Raw genomic sequence first — 17,631 nt, forward strand, 5'->3', positions numbered from 1 at the left:
TATGCAGTCATAATGATGGATTGTCTAATGACCTAAATTATCTTATGTTATATGTCATCATGTCTCTTCCAAAATTATATTTTCTGTGTTTAGTACTTTTCTTTGCATGCATTTGTTTTACAGATACTTGCATTAATAATAGATTCTTATAAACTAAATTAATGAAAATGAAATTCAAGAGAGCTAAACAATATCACGAGAGGCGTGAGGCATAATTATACTGGGAAGGACAGTTATCATACGCTGAAGGTTAATGGATGAAAAAATGTGGCAATAGGTATTAAAAAGAAGAATAACAAAAAATAAATTTGTAGTTTGAAATTTATATAATTAATTAGACAGAATATAGCGAGTAAATAAATAGAAGGCCATAATTTGCGGAGCAAAGCATGGCACGAATCAAAAATCTGCTGCTTGATGAAAGGTGATATGAAAATATTTTAGAATCTATTGTGATCTGGATATGGGAGGAAATATGTTGGAGAGAGAGGAATGCCAACAATGTTTGACGGTGTATGAAGGGATATAATTCTTTTTTTTTATTCTTCCTTGTGCAAATAATTCGGAATTCGGGTTTTTCGGAATCCCGAATGATTCGAGTGGAAGAGAAACTGTTCACTGGCACGTGGAGCGAGGTGAAAATGAATGGTTAGTGATGCCAGACGAGAGAGTGTGTAGAAGGCGGAGAAAGGAATCGCAAACAGGCATATTTGGTAAGGAGCTAACTCATGCTGTGACGGGGCACTTTAAAAACCCGACTAATATTGTCAGTCAAATACACGCAAAACCATTTTTAATACGGCAGACAATCGGTGATCATAAATGCATAGCAGCAGTCTTCAATGGTTTGACATCAACACCTTTCGAGGGCGTTTCTTCTTGCCAGACGTCCATTGTCGCAAGCACTTGTTTCCCACCACTCGGGTCACTTTCCAACTTTCTATTTATATACCAGCCAGATACTGATGGTATAAAAAAATCATTCGATAAAGTTCCTCAGGGGAAGTTGCTCCAAAAGTTGGAAGCTACGGGTTGGATACGTGTGCAACCAATCACATTATTTTTTAATAGGCCGCGAGCCTAGGATCGTAATAGGTGGAGAATCACCCGACACAGTCATGAAGGCGGCGTATCACTATTCCAACCTGGAGGACGCTGCAAGTTTATGGGACCCTCACGAGGTAGGCTTAATTTTGGAACTAGATCGAGTGTAACGTAGAGCAGCTAGGTTTGTGAAAAGTTGTTGTTAAGAAGGTAATAGTGTCACGACACTATTGGAAGAATCAGGATGGGAGCCAACTAGTTGACCGTAAGTTTAAATTGAGGTTAAATTTACTGTGTAAATTTGAGGCAGGTTACTTTTCTGAGAATACTAAGGGCGTATTACAGGCCCCGACTTACTATGGTAGATCAAATCACCGGTGTAATATCAGGGGAATTTATTGTAGAACGGATGAATTTAAAATGTCAGTTTTTTCTTCATACAGGGCGAAATCAAAATAGAAAGGACGGTAAAGGCGTAGGAGATAATTATAATTGGTAATTTATGATTTGGCCGACATCCTGCAAGCTTTCCTTTTTATAAACTCATCTTTTTAACACTTCTCCCGCATGATAGGAATGTACGTATCCTGTTATTTAATATTTTTGAAAATAAGTGCCTTATTTCTTATGACTAACTATGTTACAGTGAATAATCAAACTAATATTTATATAAATATGTCATGATTTGGATTGTGCATGCAAGGCTGGTGACCTATCACCCTCTGCCACACGCCCTTGCGGTGGCTTGCGGATTTTAGGTATATGTATTTGGAACAGAGGGCCCCTAAAACTCCTAACATACGAGGGCGGTTCAATAAGTACCCGTGTTAGAAATGAAGAAACCAATTTTTTCCAAAATTGTTTTTTATTTTTCAACATAGTCCCCTCTTAGAGAGATACACTTTTCCAAACGTTCCGGCCATTTTTTTAACCCCTCCAAAAAATTTGTCGAAATCTCCAAATGTCCAAATCTCCAAAATGTCGAAATCGCCTCTGTCTCGGCGATAACTTCCTCTTTGAGCAAAATATTTTTCCGCGAGCAATTTCTTCATGTTATGAAATACGAAAAAGTCGCAGGGAGCCAGATCGGGTGAATACTGGGGGTGCGGCAGCAATTCATAACGTAGTTCATGCAATTTGGTGGCGACAATTCCGGATGAATGTCCTGGTGCGTTATCGTAGTGAAACAGCTCCTTCTTTTTCGCCAAATGCGGCCGTGTCGCCTTCAATTTTTTGTCAAAGCGGTCCAATAACTCACTGTAGTATTTCCCAGTGATCGTTCTTCCTGTTTCTAAACAATCCATGAGGATGACGCCATTTGCATCCCAAAAAACCGTCGCCATAGCCTTTCCGTCCGATCGGACCATCTTCGCCTTCTTTGGAGCAGATTCACCGGGAGAAATCCATTGTTTTGATTGTTGCTTAGTTTCTGGTGCGTAATGATGAATCCATGATTCAACAACAGTGATAACTCGACGCAAAAATACCTTCGGATCTCGCTTAAATTGCTGCAAACTCTGCTTCGAAGTTGACAGCCGGATCAGCTTGTTATCCACTGTGAGCAATCGCGGCACTCATCGAGCCGACAATTTTTTCATCGCCAACTTGTCATGTAAAATATTAATTGCCGTTCCGGTCGACACACCCACGGCCTCTGCTACTTCGCGCACTTTCGTTCGTCGATCAGCTAGAATCATGGCGTGGACTTTTTGAATTATAGCCACGTATGGTAACCACGTCTGCCGGGCGTCCTGGTCGCTCCTCATCAAAAGCAGGTGTTCGCCCACGTTTAAATTCGTTGAACCAATATCTAACTGTGGTCATAGATGGCGAAGTGTCCCCATAAACAGCATTCAACTTTTCTTTTATCTCCTCGAATTTCTTCCCATCCAAAAACAAAAAGCGAATTACCGAACTATACTGCTCTATTTCCATCTTAGAGAAAATCACGAAACACGTCTTACTCGAATGCTGCCAAATCCAAACTAACCTTTATATCAGTCAGAAATTTGTTTCACCGTCGTTTGATAGATGGCAGCACACGAATATAACTAAACTTTCCTCAGGAACGCCCTTTGTTGTCAAACACGGGTACTTATTGAACCGCCCGCGTAGCATCTAAGTTCCAAAGTTCAATTTACTTACACATTCTATGATAAAATTATACTTTCACACAGATTAAACCGCCGGAATTTATAAGACACTAACTCCTTCTAATGATGATTAATATTTAAAGGTTTCACGTGGTAACCTAAGAATGTTGAAAAATGGATGGAATTGGCGTGCGGGCAAATTTTCCTCTCTAAAAGTATTTTAAATGCGAATCCTTTAGTCATTGGTTTAAAACCCGAGCAAGTTCGTTAGTGTTTCGCATCCAAATACAGATATACCTAGTGCGTTCCAAAAGTAATGCAATTGAATTTCCCGCGCCACACCTATAGGTTGGAGTGGAATCAAACTACTTGGAGTAGGTGGGGGAAATGCTAAGCTTTGCCGCCAGCTGTGGTAGCGGTAGGACGTCCGTTATTATAAAATCTGCGTGCCGACCGTGTCATGTAAGACCAACCAAACAGAAATTTCTAGTGAACTTTTGCATGTTGAAAATGAACCTGATTATTTGGACAACGTCATCACTGGTGATGAAACCTGGGTTTCTGAATACGACCCAGAAACAAAACGCCAAAGCTCTGAGTGGCAGACCTACCAGTCACCCAAGCCCAAAAAGGTAAGCATGAGCAAATCAAAAGTGAAAACAATGCTCATTGTCTTTTTCGACGGTGAAGGAGTGGACCATAAGGAGGAGGAGGATCCACAAGGATAGATAGTGAACGCTGCCTGCTTCGTGGATGTGCTGTAAAGACTCCGAAAAAGGGTCATCAGGACGAGAAAAGACATCTCCGCTACCTGGGAACTCCATCACGACAACGCGCTACGAGTCCGCGAGTTCCTGGCCAAGCACCAGGTACCAATGCTGCCCCACCTCCCTATAGTCCTGACGTCACCCCAGACTTTTTTTTAATTCCTTCGGATCAAGGCAGCCCTGAAAGGAACCCGTTTTCCGCCCATAAGGGAGATTCAATCAGCCGTGACGAAGACCTTGAGAGTGGTCCCCGAAGACGCGTTCCACGGCGCGTACCCTTTGCGGCAGAGTCGCTGGAAAAAATGTGGAGAGATCCAAGGACAGTACTTTGAAGAATTTTAAGTGTTTGTGCAAATCTGTTCACTAAATTACTTATAAAAAATAATTACATTACTTTTGGGTCTCATCCTGAATTCATGTCATATTTCATGCGCTCCACCAACAGAGAATGGAGGCATAATTCATTTATAAATGTATATCCATCTGCGCTGCAAATGTAACATTATGAAAGTTTATTGTACTCAATAAGGAGTTATGCTTAAATGACTGATTCCAGGGAAGAATAAAGATGCGGTGCTTGACCTTGAAGTTCGGAGAGAGGGCGACGACATTCAGTCGATGGACATCCGTTGAAGCTGCTAACATTTAAGCGAATTTAATGAAGGGGTCGGAAGGCTTAAATGGGCGCAGCAGGTGAGGGATTCACGTCCCGCGTCTGATGAGCCCCCGGGGAGTCGTGAGCGAGGGGCAGAGACTCCTCCAGGGATCATTTAGATGAAATGGAAAGAAAAGGCGTTTGAGATAGCTCTTCGTCTCCAGTAATCCCCGCCCGCAGGCCGCCACCCTCCTCTTGCGGCCCGCATTCACAGCACATACCACGCAGCCAGTAACGAAGGTAGTAGGGACTGAAGGACGTTCCCTCGCCTTAGAATCGAACCAGGGCCCGTCGATCGGACCACCGTGATTTTTCGTCTAATGGGATTTGCCATTCAAAGGCGCCTCCGTCCATTCACTGTCTTCGCTGGTTTCCGTTTGTAGCTGGGCGAGCCGAAACCAAAGGCAGACACCTCAGAAACTCTCTACTCGCGCGAGGACTCCTCCGCGGCGTTGAATTAAAAACAAAGGAAATTCCAGCGCATTAGTGAACGCCCCGACGGTAAAAATTTTGTGTTCTGTCAGATAACACAAGACGAAGATGCGGGGTGCCAGGTGTGTCCACAGGGGGTAGTTTCAAGAGAGGGGGCCACTGGCCTAAGGGGGGTCTTTACGTGTAGGAAAATTTCTGCAGACTCGGTTTTCCCCGAATACGATGCTAAAAAATTTAGCAGATTATCATGTCGTATGAGTATTAAATGGGAATTGGTGGAACTAGTAAAAACTTCATTATATCAACGGGCATTATATAGAAAAACACGCGTAGGAAATATATTTGGTACTTCAGCGGGGAAATAGAGAGTGAAATATTGCGGTCATATAATACTTAAAATGTGAATAGGAGCTGTTACTTCTCGTCGTTAGACCTAAGCTTGAACGCTACACGCGGAGTTTTTGGTGCCCTTTGCAGAAGTATTTATGCACGAAATGAAATAGGAAGCAAATCGTTTTGGGATCACTGTGAACAAAAAAGCTTATGCTCTTACAAGATTTCAACTTTTAAAAACACAAAGGGCTTTATAATTTAATGCCAATATGGAAGGAATAATCCTTGAATCGCATCAAAATAATAGGCGAGAAAACATGTCAATGTTAAAGGAAAAATTTTAAATTTTCCTTAACCAAATCAAGAAAACAATAGTATTGAAAATACTTTGAACTTTCCCAAATACTGCTTTTAAATCAATAACCATATGCATTGATGGAGGCTGAACTAGCGACCACTGCAAAAATGACACAATGGCGGCTTGTAATGCCAAAAGTGAATGTAGAAGTAGGAATTGCGCTTGCTTTGGCGAAAACGGAAGTGGAGAGAGAGTGCAAGGGGTGGGGGGAGAAGGGGGGGTTGGGTTAGAAGAGTGGGAGGGGCGGGGAAGTGGATAGGGGGCGTGGCAGGGCCGGAGCAGACGTGAAGAGAGGCGCTCAAGGTGGGAGTGGGGGGGGCGGAAGGAGGGAAGCCGGAGTCGGAATGTTTAGAGAGGATAAGAAAGTGGGACAAGATTTGCGTCTTAATTAGAAAGGTTGTTTGTTCTACGAGAGAGAGTATTATTAAGTTCGCCGTCATAAACTATTACGCAGTCCCCATCCAATGCGAAGCTGCTGCCGCGGAGCGATGGCGGGAGCGGGGCGAGACGCCGAAGAGAGGAGCAGAATCATTTTTTCTCTTTTTGTTTATCATGCAAACTCGTTTTTGTCACGGCGACGATGTAAGATAAGAGTCGGCCTAAAAAGTCCTCCTCCTCTGATACGCGAGCTCAAAACGAGGAAATTAAAAGTGCCTCCGGGCTTACTGAATGCGACATCGGAAAGCAAATACTTAATTTAAAAGCTCGCTACAACGCGCTAAACTCATTTCTTGTCAGATTAAGAGAGCAAATAATGCTCGACTTGGTTTCACTGTTATTATTTTGCCCTATTTACGCGCATATTATTATTTCGGTCGTTTCGGTGAAAATCTGAAATCCATCTTCCCTTTAATCAGTTATCGACAAATTCTTTAATAGTACTGCTAAATTTGTAGAGAATATGAACGAAAACATTTCTACGCTGGTCTTCTATATTATTAGTTCAAACCAAGGAGTTGAAATGGCGCTGAAATGATACAAATCTGAGATTTTAATAGTCGACAACGGTTAAGTAAATTTATAGCAAGATTAAATATGATATTTCCAGAGTAATTTTGCCGAGCGGCCATTAAATTCGATGAGTGAGGGGAAAAATGAGAGGACCCTGGTTAACGCTGCCACGAACCCTGTTTGACACACAGCAAAATAACAATCTCAGGTTCCAAAAAAAAATCAAAAATAATTTGTCGAGAAAAATATTTAATAACTCCCGTAATTTGTGAGTAAAAATGAGACAAGGAAAGCAGTCCCGGTTACGAAATGAGCGCTACCTTTTGTCCGAGGAAGATGTAAAAAAGGTCTCTCGGAGCAGCGAGGCAGGAAACACCCTCGGCGCGATGGCGGAGGGCGTCTGCTCCAGCGCGCTCTCTCGCGCGTGTGTGTGTGTTTGCAAGGCGGGTTTGAACGCGAGGACTCGTAAAGAGGGTTGGGGGCGGAGGAGGGGGGCAGGAGGGAGGACGCGGAAGCAAGCGTGGTGCACTGCTTGGAAATGGAGTGGCGGGCCGGGTCGGGAGGGGTGCGGGGAGCAGTGGTGCGGCGGCCATGTATCTATTGTCACCACAGAAAGCACTTGAAAATGCGAGCGATACTTTATTCACTTTACACAGAAGACGAGAAGCTTGCGGTTGGAGGGCGTTTCATTTTCAAATGTGCAGGGGGCGAACGAATCGAGGGCAAGGGCGATTATAATTTTGACCTTTTACAATAGTCCTTTCTCCCCAGTCTTGCTCCGTCACCGAAACTCCAGGTAGGTGCCCTCCTTCGCCATTGGGCCCTGCCGCCGCCTTCCCCGGGGAATCCGCCCTTCGCGACGCGTACGGTGGCGGCGGGCGCGACCGTCTCGTCTTCCAGGGCCCTGAGAGGTCTGTACTAATTGGACGCCTGGTCCGATCGCCATTCGAGTGTACGTCAAAGCTAATATATATTGCTGAGGGGGATTTATTTGAGCATCTCCAATCTAATGCTGAGCTGGGGAAAGTTCTTTGCCTAATCTCTTAGAAGTGAGCATAGACTGGTATGAGTTTATTTGTTTTGTCGCTTTAGTTACGAGAGAGGAAGGATACAGTAAGAGCTTGAATCCATGCAAGCTTTTAAGTGACAACGATGGGTTGCGTGAGGTTTTTTACGATGCCAAGGACCATTGCTCATTATTGCGTCTCTGATTTTAAAGGAACACCAACGTACCGAACACTTGCACTAGTTTGGAATTAGGTTAAATGCTGTAGTTACTTGTTTCACGAAACCATTTCATTCCGATATTTATATAATCCAGCTGATAAGCATACAATTCCGTTCACATTCAATTTAATTGTTAACGAAATGTTTCCAGTGGTTCCATTTTAGTTCTAATTCCTATGTCATGTACTCGCTTTATTTTTTTGCGGAACATTTTAAAAATAATCTTACTGTTTTGAATTATTTTTGAAGTGATGGAAATTTTCTTATTTTTTTGGCAACCTAAAGTTTCCATAAAGAAGGGAGCTGTCGGAAATATAATAAATATGGAATCCCTTGGTTGGTTAAGAGGATCGATGGGAGGAAGGTGCTGGAAAACTTTCGTAAATATCAGCATGCTGAGTGAGTAGTAGGGGATGAAAGGAGGGACGGGGGAGGGGGGAGGGAGGCGTGGGTGGCGAGAAGACAGGAGAAGATCCCGCTGCGGAGCCGCCATGGAAATTAATATGGACGGATTCCATGCCGTGGGAAGAGAAACACGGCGATGGACAAAAGAGGGAGGAGTAAAGTGGAACAACTTCCGGTTTTCTCCGGATATTAAATCCCTTTTACTGCCGTGCAGAAATACGCACAGAATGGGGAAGCGAATGAAGAGATAAGGACTTGTCTACTTGTCAATGCGGACCACCGGAAAGAGCACGAAGGCGCGGAATTCAGCAAACCCTAGTTTCCGAGAATTTTCGGCGGAGTAAAATTTAGCAATGAGTTTTCATCCTAATAAACGATTAAAATAGAAAAATGTTTTCAAAATTATGGAGAGACATACCATATGAAAATTACGTACCAACAACATATCGTCATATACATTAAGAAAATGTTTTCAAAATTATGGAGAGACATACCATATGAAAATTACGTACCAACAACATATCGTCATATACATTAAGAAAATGTTTTCAAAATTATGGAGAGACATACCATATGAAAATTACGTACCAACAACATATCGTGATATAAATTAAGTTATAACATTTTTACTTGTCAGTTCAAGGGAATGTATTGCATGTAAAATGAGGGATATAAATCCTTGTTTCCCCTGAAGGTATCCCCTAAGATACATAATATATGAATAGAGAATAATTTTTGAGAAAGTATAGACCCACGTTCTGTGAGTAATAGTGATTGGTATTAATCACATACTATACTACGTATTGAGTAAAAAGCCATGGGAGACCAACTACGTTTATTTTCCTATACTCTGCGTGTACCGCATGGACATTATGAAATATATGAAGGATCCTGTCAACTAGACGAAACCATTTTGTGCCACCCTAGGCGAGGCAAGGACTCTGCGCTTGTTTGAAACGTGCAGAAGCCCTGGTCAAATAAATGTTAGAGCAATGAAAAAGAATGCTAATAGAGGAGCAAATATTTTAGGGTAAAATCGGTAATTTCAGGTTTGACTTTGTGGAACTTATCCATTACGGAAATATATTGACAAAGAGGAAATGTTTCTTTTCATAGACTTTTTATAACCAGCAGTGTAGTTCTTATCAATCCTTTAGGAGCAAAAATATAAGAAAACGTAAGAGTTAAACATAAAAAGCAAGTCAAGAGTCGTGTGGTTTTTGTAGGTTGTCAGCGAGAGATACTACAGATGAAATAGTGAGGGAATAATTTCCGGCAGGAAAAAGGAGACTGAGTAAAGTGATCAAATTTCGTTTTAATGTTGACAAATTGTGTCTCTAAAATATCGACACGGGCGTTGGAGCGCATAGGAAATGCTGGGAGAAAAGGAAAAGAAAGAAAATCCTGGAAGAAAAAGTACCAGTTACATTCCGTCCGTAAAATATCAATTATATATATATATATATATATATATATATATATATATATATATATATATATATATATATATATATATATATATATACATGTACATATATATGTATATGTGTGTGTGTAAATAGGTTTCATTTGTTATAATCGTTTTTTTTTGAGAGAAATGGACGGGTTGTGGAATCGTAGTATTTGCGCTATTCTATCGTTTTTCAACGTGGTTGTTCAATCAGCCAATGTAATGTGTATCCATAGTAGTTTCCTCAATATTACTGGTGAACGCGAATACTTTCTGACGTGCCTTAGGTCTCAATGTTGTGTCTTTTATTTTTTATCTTTTATTTATTGCGAGGGCTCTCATCAAAATTCGTTGAGTTTACCAGCCATATTTACTATTTTCCCGTTGCACTTCCTAACAAATCCATCTGGATCCCTCTGAACTTCTACTAGTTCTTTCATCAGCATTTTCCAGAATGGACTTCAAGCACTTGTGTTCCGATGTCTCTCATAATTTTGACTATCTTTCTATTAAATGACATCCGTACAAAGTGGTTGCCGACTTGGATCGCGTTCGTTAAAGAGGAGCGAGAGTCGTAAAATGCCATTACTACAAGCATAGTAGCGTATCTTGATTTTTAGAGGAACTGATTTTCAGGGATCGCTGGAGGAGCAAAGCTCACAATATAGATTGCATCTCTTGCTTGAATTGGATTCAGTAATTCGTAGCAGTGGCTTTGAAAATGCATTATTAGTCTCCTCACAATACGGCTGGAGAGGTATTGGCAATTATATTAGAAAGATAAAGTGCAGGACCGACACATGTAAAAGGTGTTTTCTCCCGCAACTACTAAGGCTTCAGATTAATTTAAAAAGAATGCCCTACGGAGGGGAGGGGGAATATAAATATTTTACTTCAAATAGGCCATAATATTAACCTTTTATATTACGTACCCCTTTCTTCATTTTTTTATTGTTGGCATCAGTTTGTTCTGCATGCACAGAGAAGTATTTAAGACTTAGGTTCCGTTGAGCATGTAGCAAATCTATTATTTGAAATAGTTTATATGCATTTGGAAACTAATATTTAAGTAAAAATTAAAATACAAGGAGCATAAAATTGCATTTAAATATATACTTATATTATATTTTTATCTGATGCATGCCCTGTTTGTAAGCACACCCTACAAGACACCCTGGCGTGAACTCGCGGTTTACCATGTAGTTTTACAGGCACTTACCGCGCGACCCAAATGAAGGGAAATCGAATCAAGATCCGTTACTCTTGCACGTTTTCAATACAATGTTTTACAACTCGTCTAATGAAATCAAACTGCTTCAGGTGAGACCAAAATTATCTTCACATTTGCATGCTCAATTAAAGAATTGAGTTAAGGTTAACTGTTTCAAAATTTGACCTGAATCTAAGCTACTTGATTCGGAACCATCTCTTTTTTATGCTGGCTTAATTCTTATTGTCCTAAATTACAACACTTCATTCCGCTTTTGTTTAAACCTGAAAATTGTTTGCCAAAGCAAAACATAAAGCAGAATTTCCTGTCTTATTTATTAAGTGTAGAAATTAGCGTAATAAATGCCATCTGTGGAAAAATATACTTAAAGACGGAGTAGAGGGTGTGGTACGTAACTATTTTAGGTAATAAGTTACGGACTTACGAGAGAGATTTGTCGGAAAACGTTCTAGGGAGATAGAATATGTGGCTGCAGGCGATTAGTAAAGACAATTGTGTTCTAAAAGTTGCTATTTAAGAGATAATTTTGCATAAGCATAGCACAGAATAATTGGACTTAATGGGCCGGAGATATTCAGAGGAAAAATAATTATAAGAAGGTAGAATGTAAATGAGGATGAAGACCAGGTGGAATCTCTATCCATACGACTAATGAATTAGTCGTATGGATAAGAACATAGAAGGCGGAATTAAACGAAAGTTGTAATGGGAATGAAAGGGTGCGACGCCTTGGCTGGAACTGACGAGATGACAGCGAGGGAGGGAGAAGAAGAGGGGGGTGAGCGGGTGGGAGTGCAAAATATATGCACTCCGTGAGGAAACGACGGGCAGCAAATACTTCAGACACCAATCAAATCCGACAAATTCCAATAGAATTCAACCGCTTGATAAAAAATAACTAATTATTTCCCCGACCAATATACCCCAGTGGGGAAGGGTTCACAGAAGCAAAGCAAGGTATCGCCCTTTGTAGAAATCCATTGACTTCTGCAGGATACAGGGTTTGATCAAAACCATCACTTGTTTTAAACATCCAAAATACTTTTAGGATGTGAGATCTATGCTTAAGATCATAAATAAACGGGTGGGAATAAGAATAAACGATTATTGTAGGGAAGAACATTTTGGGATCGGAAGAAGAGAAGAAACTGTGAAGCACATTGAAGAGTAGTTAGTTCCTTATACAGAGCGACGCAGAGTGCGAATCTATGATGTTGACCTTTAGGTTAGATTTGTAGATGGCGTTTGATTGAGTAGGTAGATTGAGTGAATGTATTGATCTGCAAAACATCGACACAAATACCTCGCGATCCATCAAAGCAGTGTGTTGTAAGCGCCAGGGGGAACGCGTAAGGAATAAGGGAGAATAAGTGAAAGGGAGGGAAAAGGAAAAAGTTCACTAAAAACCCTCCGGAAACGTACACATTTTTAATACACGCAGGCGGATATTCTGGTTCAAAACAAGTGTTAATTTCACCCGTTGACATAGTTCCTCGTTATACAAAAAATAAGGGAATAAAAATCAACCAGAACCTTTTGTACGACAGACCTACACCATACCAATGATTAAAACATCAAATAAACACCGCAAGGTAGAAGGTGTAAGGAAAGGAGACAAAAAAGCACAAATTTGGGTTCATACCCAACAGTGAAATATTAAAGTTGCTTGGTTACACAAAATAATGCACACACGCGTGCCTTTAAAACTCATGCAATAAATTGTGCGTTAGACAGAATCAATAAGTTTCGGTTTTAAATAAAAAAATGGGTTTTTGGGTTTGATTTTTGTTGTGATTACGAGTCATTCGAGGGAAGAACGAAGGATATGACGTTATCACTGGCAGTATTTCCCTCTCTTATTTATATCCCAGTGGTGGAGACAAATTACAGGATATGGGAATAAATTGAGGAATAGGGGACATATCCGTAATCAGGACACATCTCAGGCTGCTCAGGTGTATGCGGAGGATGAATAGTTGCAATGTCTGCGTTAAAAAGTGAAGTAAGTTATGGGTGTCTATTACCACGGGTGATTTTCAACTTATTATGTGTGGAGGTAATAGTAAAAGTGTAATAGATGAAAAAGGGCTTTGAAGTAAATGGCGAAAGGAAATCATAAAATTAATAAGGTAAGCCCACAATGACGCTCTGGTTAGTCCGGCAGCTAATAGCCTACAATTGTTGTTGAATGCATTGTAAAATTAGCGTGAGAGACATGCAAATCAATGTAAGTAACAAAACGTTTTGAGCTGAAACAGATAGAATGAAACCAATTGAAACGCCAAATTTGGAAGACAATAACAAAATTAGTTGTAAAATATTCCCTATCACGCAATGTTTTAGAATAAGATGATCAAAGTGGTACAGATGTTGAAGGTAGATTCTGGTTAGGCAGAGAAGCTTTCCCGAGGAGGAGGAAATTTACAGCAGGGGCGTTGGGTAAGGAGACACGTATAACATAAAGACTCGTCATAACTTCGATATGAAGCGTGGCGTTGCAAACTGGGAATCATGGTCATTGAAGCAAAATAATAGGTGTAGATTGGAAGTTTTAGAAATGTAGCGGTGGAGAAGGGCGGAGAAGGTGAAGTGGACAGAAAGGAAGTCAACCGAGGAAGCGCTAGGCACAGTGGATGATGTGGGAGGGACAATTAGGAGGCAGGAGAAATGGACCCAAAGCATATTTATTGGAAAAAGGGTGTTGAAGAATGTAATAGAGGGAAGGATTATATGCAAACGAGGAAGGGTAGGAATAGGAAGAGATGATGGACGGGATAAAATAAAGAAAGAGGTGTAGAGAGATGAAAAAGGACTTGTCGTAGAGTAGGATGATGGGTTGTTTTGTTAGGTTAGGTTAAGATTGGTAGCCAAGTTCAGACTGCAACATAACTTAATGTTCAGACTATCAGATAATACTTGCATAAATTAAATAAGGAACTGCGACCAAATAGTTACATGAAGTTTGACGACGTCTCAAATTGCAATGGCACTTAAATTCAATAAACAATGGTCAAAATTTGTAAGATATTATTTGTTGGATAAGGAAACACATAGCTTTGAGTTTTCAAATAATTACGCATGGATGTATCTCTTAGTTGAGAGTATCGGTAACATAAAACACGAACCCTGCCAGCGAAAAGAGTTTTCAGGCTAAATTAGGCTAATTTCCAATGAGACACAGGTGGGAATGGTTGGAAAAAGAAAGACACCTGGATAATCTGTAAAAATATGCAAGCTTTCTTGAGTACATAAGTGTATGAGATGATTAAAATGAACCACTGCAAAGTCAGATTTGTATTTCCTTTTTGTGACCAATCATATTTCCCGCTTATACCATAGAAATGTGAGATGTTTGCATGGAATCAAATATTCCGGCGTCAAATTCTACAGAGGCCTACATCCACTGAGACACGTATTGCTTTCAGTTGTAGGGGTGTCTTCCGGTTAACACACACTTGTCACCTCAGAAGGGAATCGACGCCGAGTCACCGGGTTGGGGCGGCGGAGAAGGGAATAGGAAGGAGGATGGGGTCGATACGATCCCTCCCACGGCGGGGCGAGTGCGGGCGGGGAGAGGTGGTGGTCCGGGGGGTGAAGCGCCTCTCTCCCCCTTTCCCCCCAAAAGCCTCCTCTCCCGGGTCCCTCTCGCCAAAGGGGGGGGGTCGAGGAAGGGAGGGGCGGGCGGGGGAGGCGTTGCAAGGGGCGGCTGAGGGAGAGGGATGTTCCAGCGCACAAACACGCACCCCCTGTGGGTGGCTGCGGTGTTGGAAAGGGAGGTGGAGAATAAGGGAAGGTTCCCTGGCTAGGCTTTGGCCCGAACCGCCCTCCTGGAGCACCACTCCGACTCTACTGACCCAGTTTTGATACACACAGGCCCTCCGCGCCGACTGCTCTTCTTCAGTGGACAGATGGATCAATTCCCATTTCACAACTTGCCCATTCCACCACTCATGAGTCCGCACTTTTAGCATTCACTACGATTGCAAAGCATTATATCTATATTTTAGGGGACATCTGTGAAAATCCTGGCCCCCCTACCCTATTCGGCGAATGACCCAAGCTGTTGAGCTAAATATTGGGTAAACTCTAGCTACACATATCAAAACGATCTTTGGGTTGGTTACTGTTTTTATGATCTAAATATATAGGTGTGTTTTATATATTATACACACACATACACACACACACACACACACACATACACACACACACACACATACACACACAAGGCTTCAGCAGCGAGCGAAAGATAGACCGTGGTTTCAGGAGTATCACGAAAAATACAAAGAAAACTGCAGAAAACTGAAAAGAGCCATCAAGGATGCAAAGAAAAAGTGTTGGCACGAGCTCTGTGAGGAAGTCGACCGCGACCCGTGGGGCAGACCATACAAAATAGTCATGAATAAGATCAAGCCCAGAAGTGGAACAAGTCCATCTTGTCCAGACTTTCTGAACCGGGCCGTTAGACATTTATTTCCCGAGCAGCAGCAAAGGGCAGCTGAGACAGGCTTAAGAAACTTTCAACATACAGAAGAAGTACCTGAGGTAAGCGAAGCTGAACTTAGAGCGGCGGCCTCTAAGATAGCAGTAGGCAAGTCTCCAGGCCTAGATGGAGTCCCGGGGCTGGCCATAAAGGTAGCTGCTCTGCAAGACCCAGGCTTACTTAAAGAGACGCTCAATGAATGCCTAAGAGAAGGACACTTCCCGGAAGCGTGGAAAAGGCCGAGGCTGGTACTGCTTCCGAAGCAGGACAAACCCCTCGGAGAGCCATCCTCTTATCGACCGCTCTGTATGATCGATATCGTAGGAAAACTATTCGAGCGAATAATCTTTAATAGGCTTGAGGCGGCTGTGGAACAAGCTGGGGGCTTGTCTGATAACCAGTTTGGATTCAGAAGAGGTCGATCGACCATTGATGCCATAGGTCGCGTAATGAACTTAGCAACGGAAGCTGTAGAGGGTAGTCGAGGCACAAGGAAAATGTGTGCTATTATCGCACTGGACATCCGGAATGCCTTTAACACGGCAAGATGGGAGGATGTAATGGAGGCATTAGAACGCCTGGAAGTGCCGCTTTACTTGCGTAAGACCATTTCGAGCTATCTTAGTGACCGTACTCTAGTCTATGACACAGATGAGGGAGAACATTCGTACAACATCACGGGAGGAGTGCCACAGGGTTCAGTCCTAGGACCACAGCTCTGGAATATCTTATATCATGGCTTACTCAGGCTTCATCTTCGAAAGGGAGTATCGATCGTGGCCTTTGCTGATGATGCCGCAGTGGTCGTTACTGCCAAAAGCGTGGAGGAAATTGAATATCTGGCGGATTCTTCCATTGAGCAGGCCACCGACTGGCTTAAGAGTCATGGTTTGAGCCTCGCTGCGGAAAAGACAGAAGCGATACTAATAGAACGCACCAAGGCCAGGAGTAGTGCCACCTTCCTCGTGGAAGGAAATGCAATACAAACGGCGGATGCGATGCGGTATCTCGGAGCGACCCTTGATGGAAAGCTCCGATTAAGGGAGCACCTCCAGAAGGTAGGAACGAAGGCATCGAAGGTGGCAGGAGCACTTGCAGGCATCATGCCGAATACTGGAGGACCGAAAGATCCTAGGCGGCGCCTACTTGCTTCGGTGGTTACCTCCATTATCATGTATGGCGCACCAATATGGTATGAGGCAATGACCAAAAACAGAAGCTATGGAGCAAGTTGCAACCGAGCTTACAGAACTGTAACCCTCAGGGTTACACGAGCCTACCGTTCTGTATCCTATATTGCTCTATCTGTGATAGGAGGACTTCCTCCGTTAGATCTCCTGGAACAAGAACGCGCCAGGAATTATCACGGAACAAGACGAAATATAGGACCGGACCAAGCCCGGTCAAACAGCCGACATCAATGGTCTTCGGCACTGATGGAAGAGTGGCAGGTAAGGTGGGATGAAGCCATGGTGGGCCGTTGGACGCATAGGATTGTCCCAGATATCCTAGCTTGGATCAGCAGAGGACATGGCCATCTGACATTCCAACTCACCCAGGTACTTACCGGCCACGGCAACTTTCGCAGTTTTCTGCACCGCATTGGGGTGTATGGAAGTGCGGAGTGCCCGGCTTGCCCACGTGAGGACGAGAGCGTAGAGCATGTTCTGTTTCGGTGCCCAAGATTCGTTGAGGCACGAAGCTCATTTTCTGGCACTTGGCAGGGCCCCATGACACCAGAAGGGCTAGGGTCCTGCCTACTTAGGTCCGAGTCGGATTGGAATGCTGGGGTCGCGTTCGCATCACAAATTGTAGAGGAGCTGAGTCGCCTAAGGAGACAGGCAGAAAGTAGTATGGAAGCGGAGTCAATCTGAGCTTGAAAGAGCATCGGGAGTGGCCTAAAGGGCATGACTGCCCCACCGAAGTAATGCCTAGCGGCGGTTTCCGGGGGGCAGGCACTAAAGAGTTGGGAGTTTAGTGGGTAGGCCAAGGGATGGACACCGGTGGCAGCAGTGCCCACCCTAGGAGAGTCCCACACACCGTAAGTCCCGACGACTTGCGATGGTGCGTAAAGCATTCTCCAACTCTTCGGGAAAAAAACACACACACACACACGCACACACACACGCACACACACACGCACACACACACACACACACACACACACACACACACACACACACACACACACACACACACACA

Source organism: Hetaerina americana, unplaced genomic scaffold (assembly GCF_022747635.1).
Source record: "Hetaerina americana unplaced genomic scaffold, ioHetAmer1.1.p SCAF_21, whole genome shotgun sequence".
Taxonomy (NCBI): domain Eukaryota; kingdom Metazoa; phylum Arthropoda; class Insecta; order Odonata; family Calopterygidae; genus Hetaerina; species Hetaerina americana.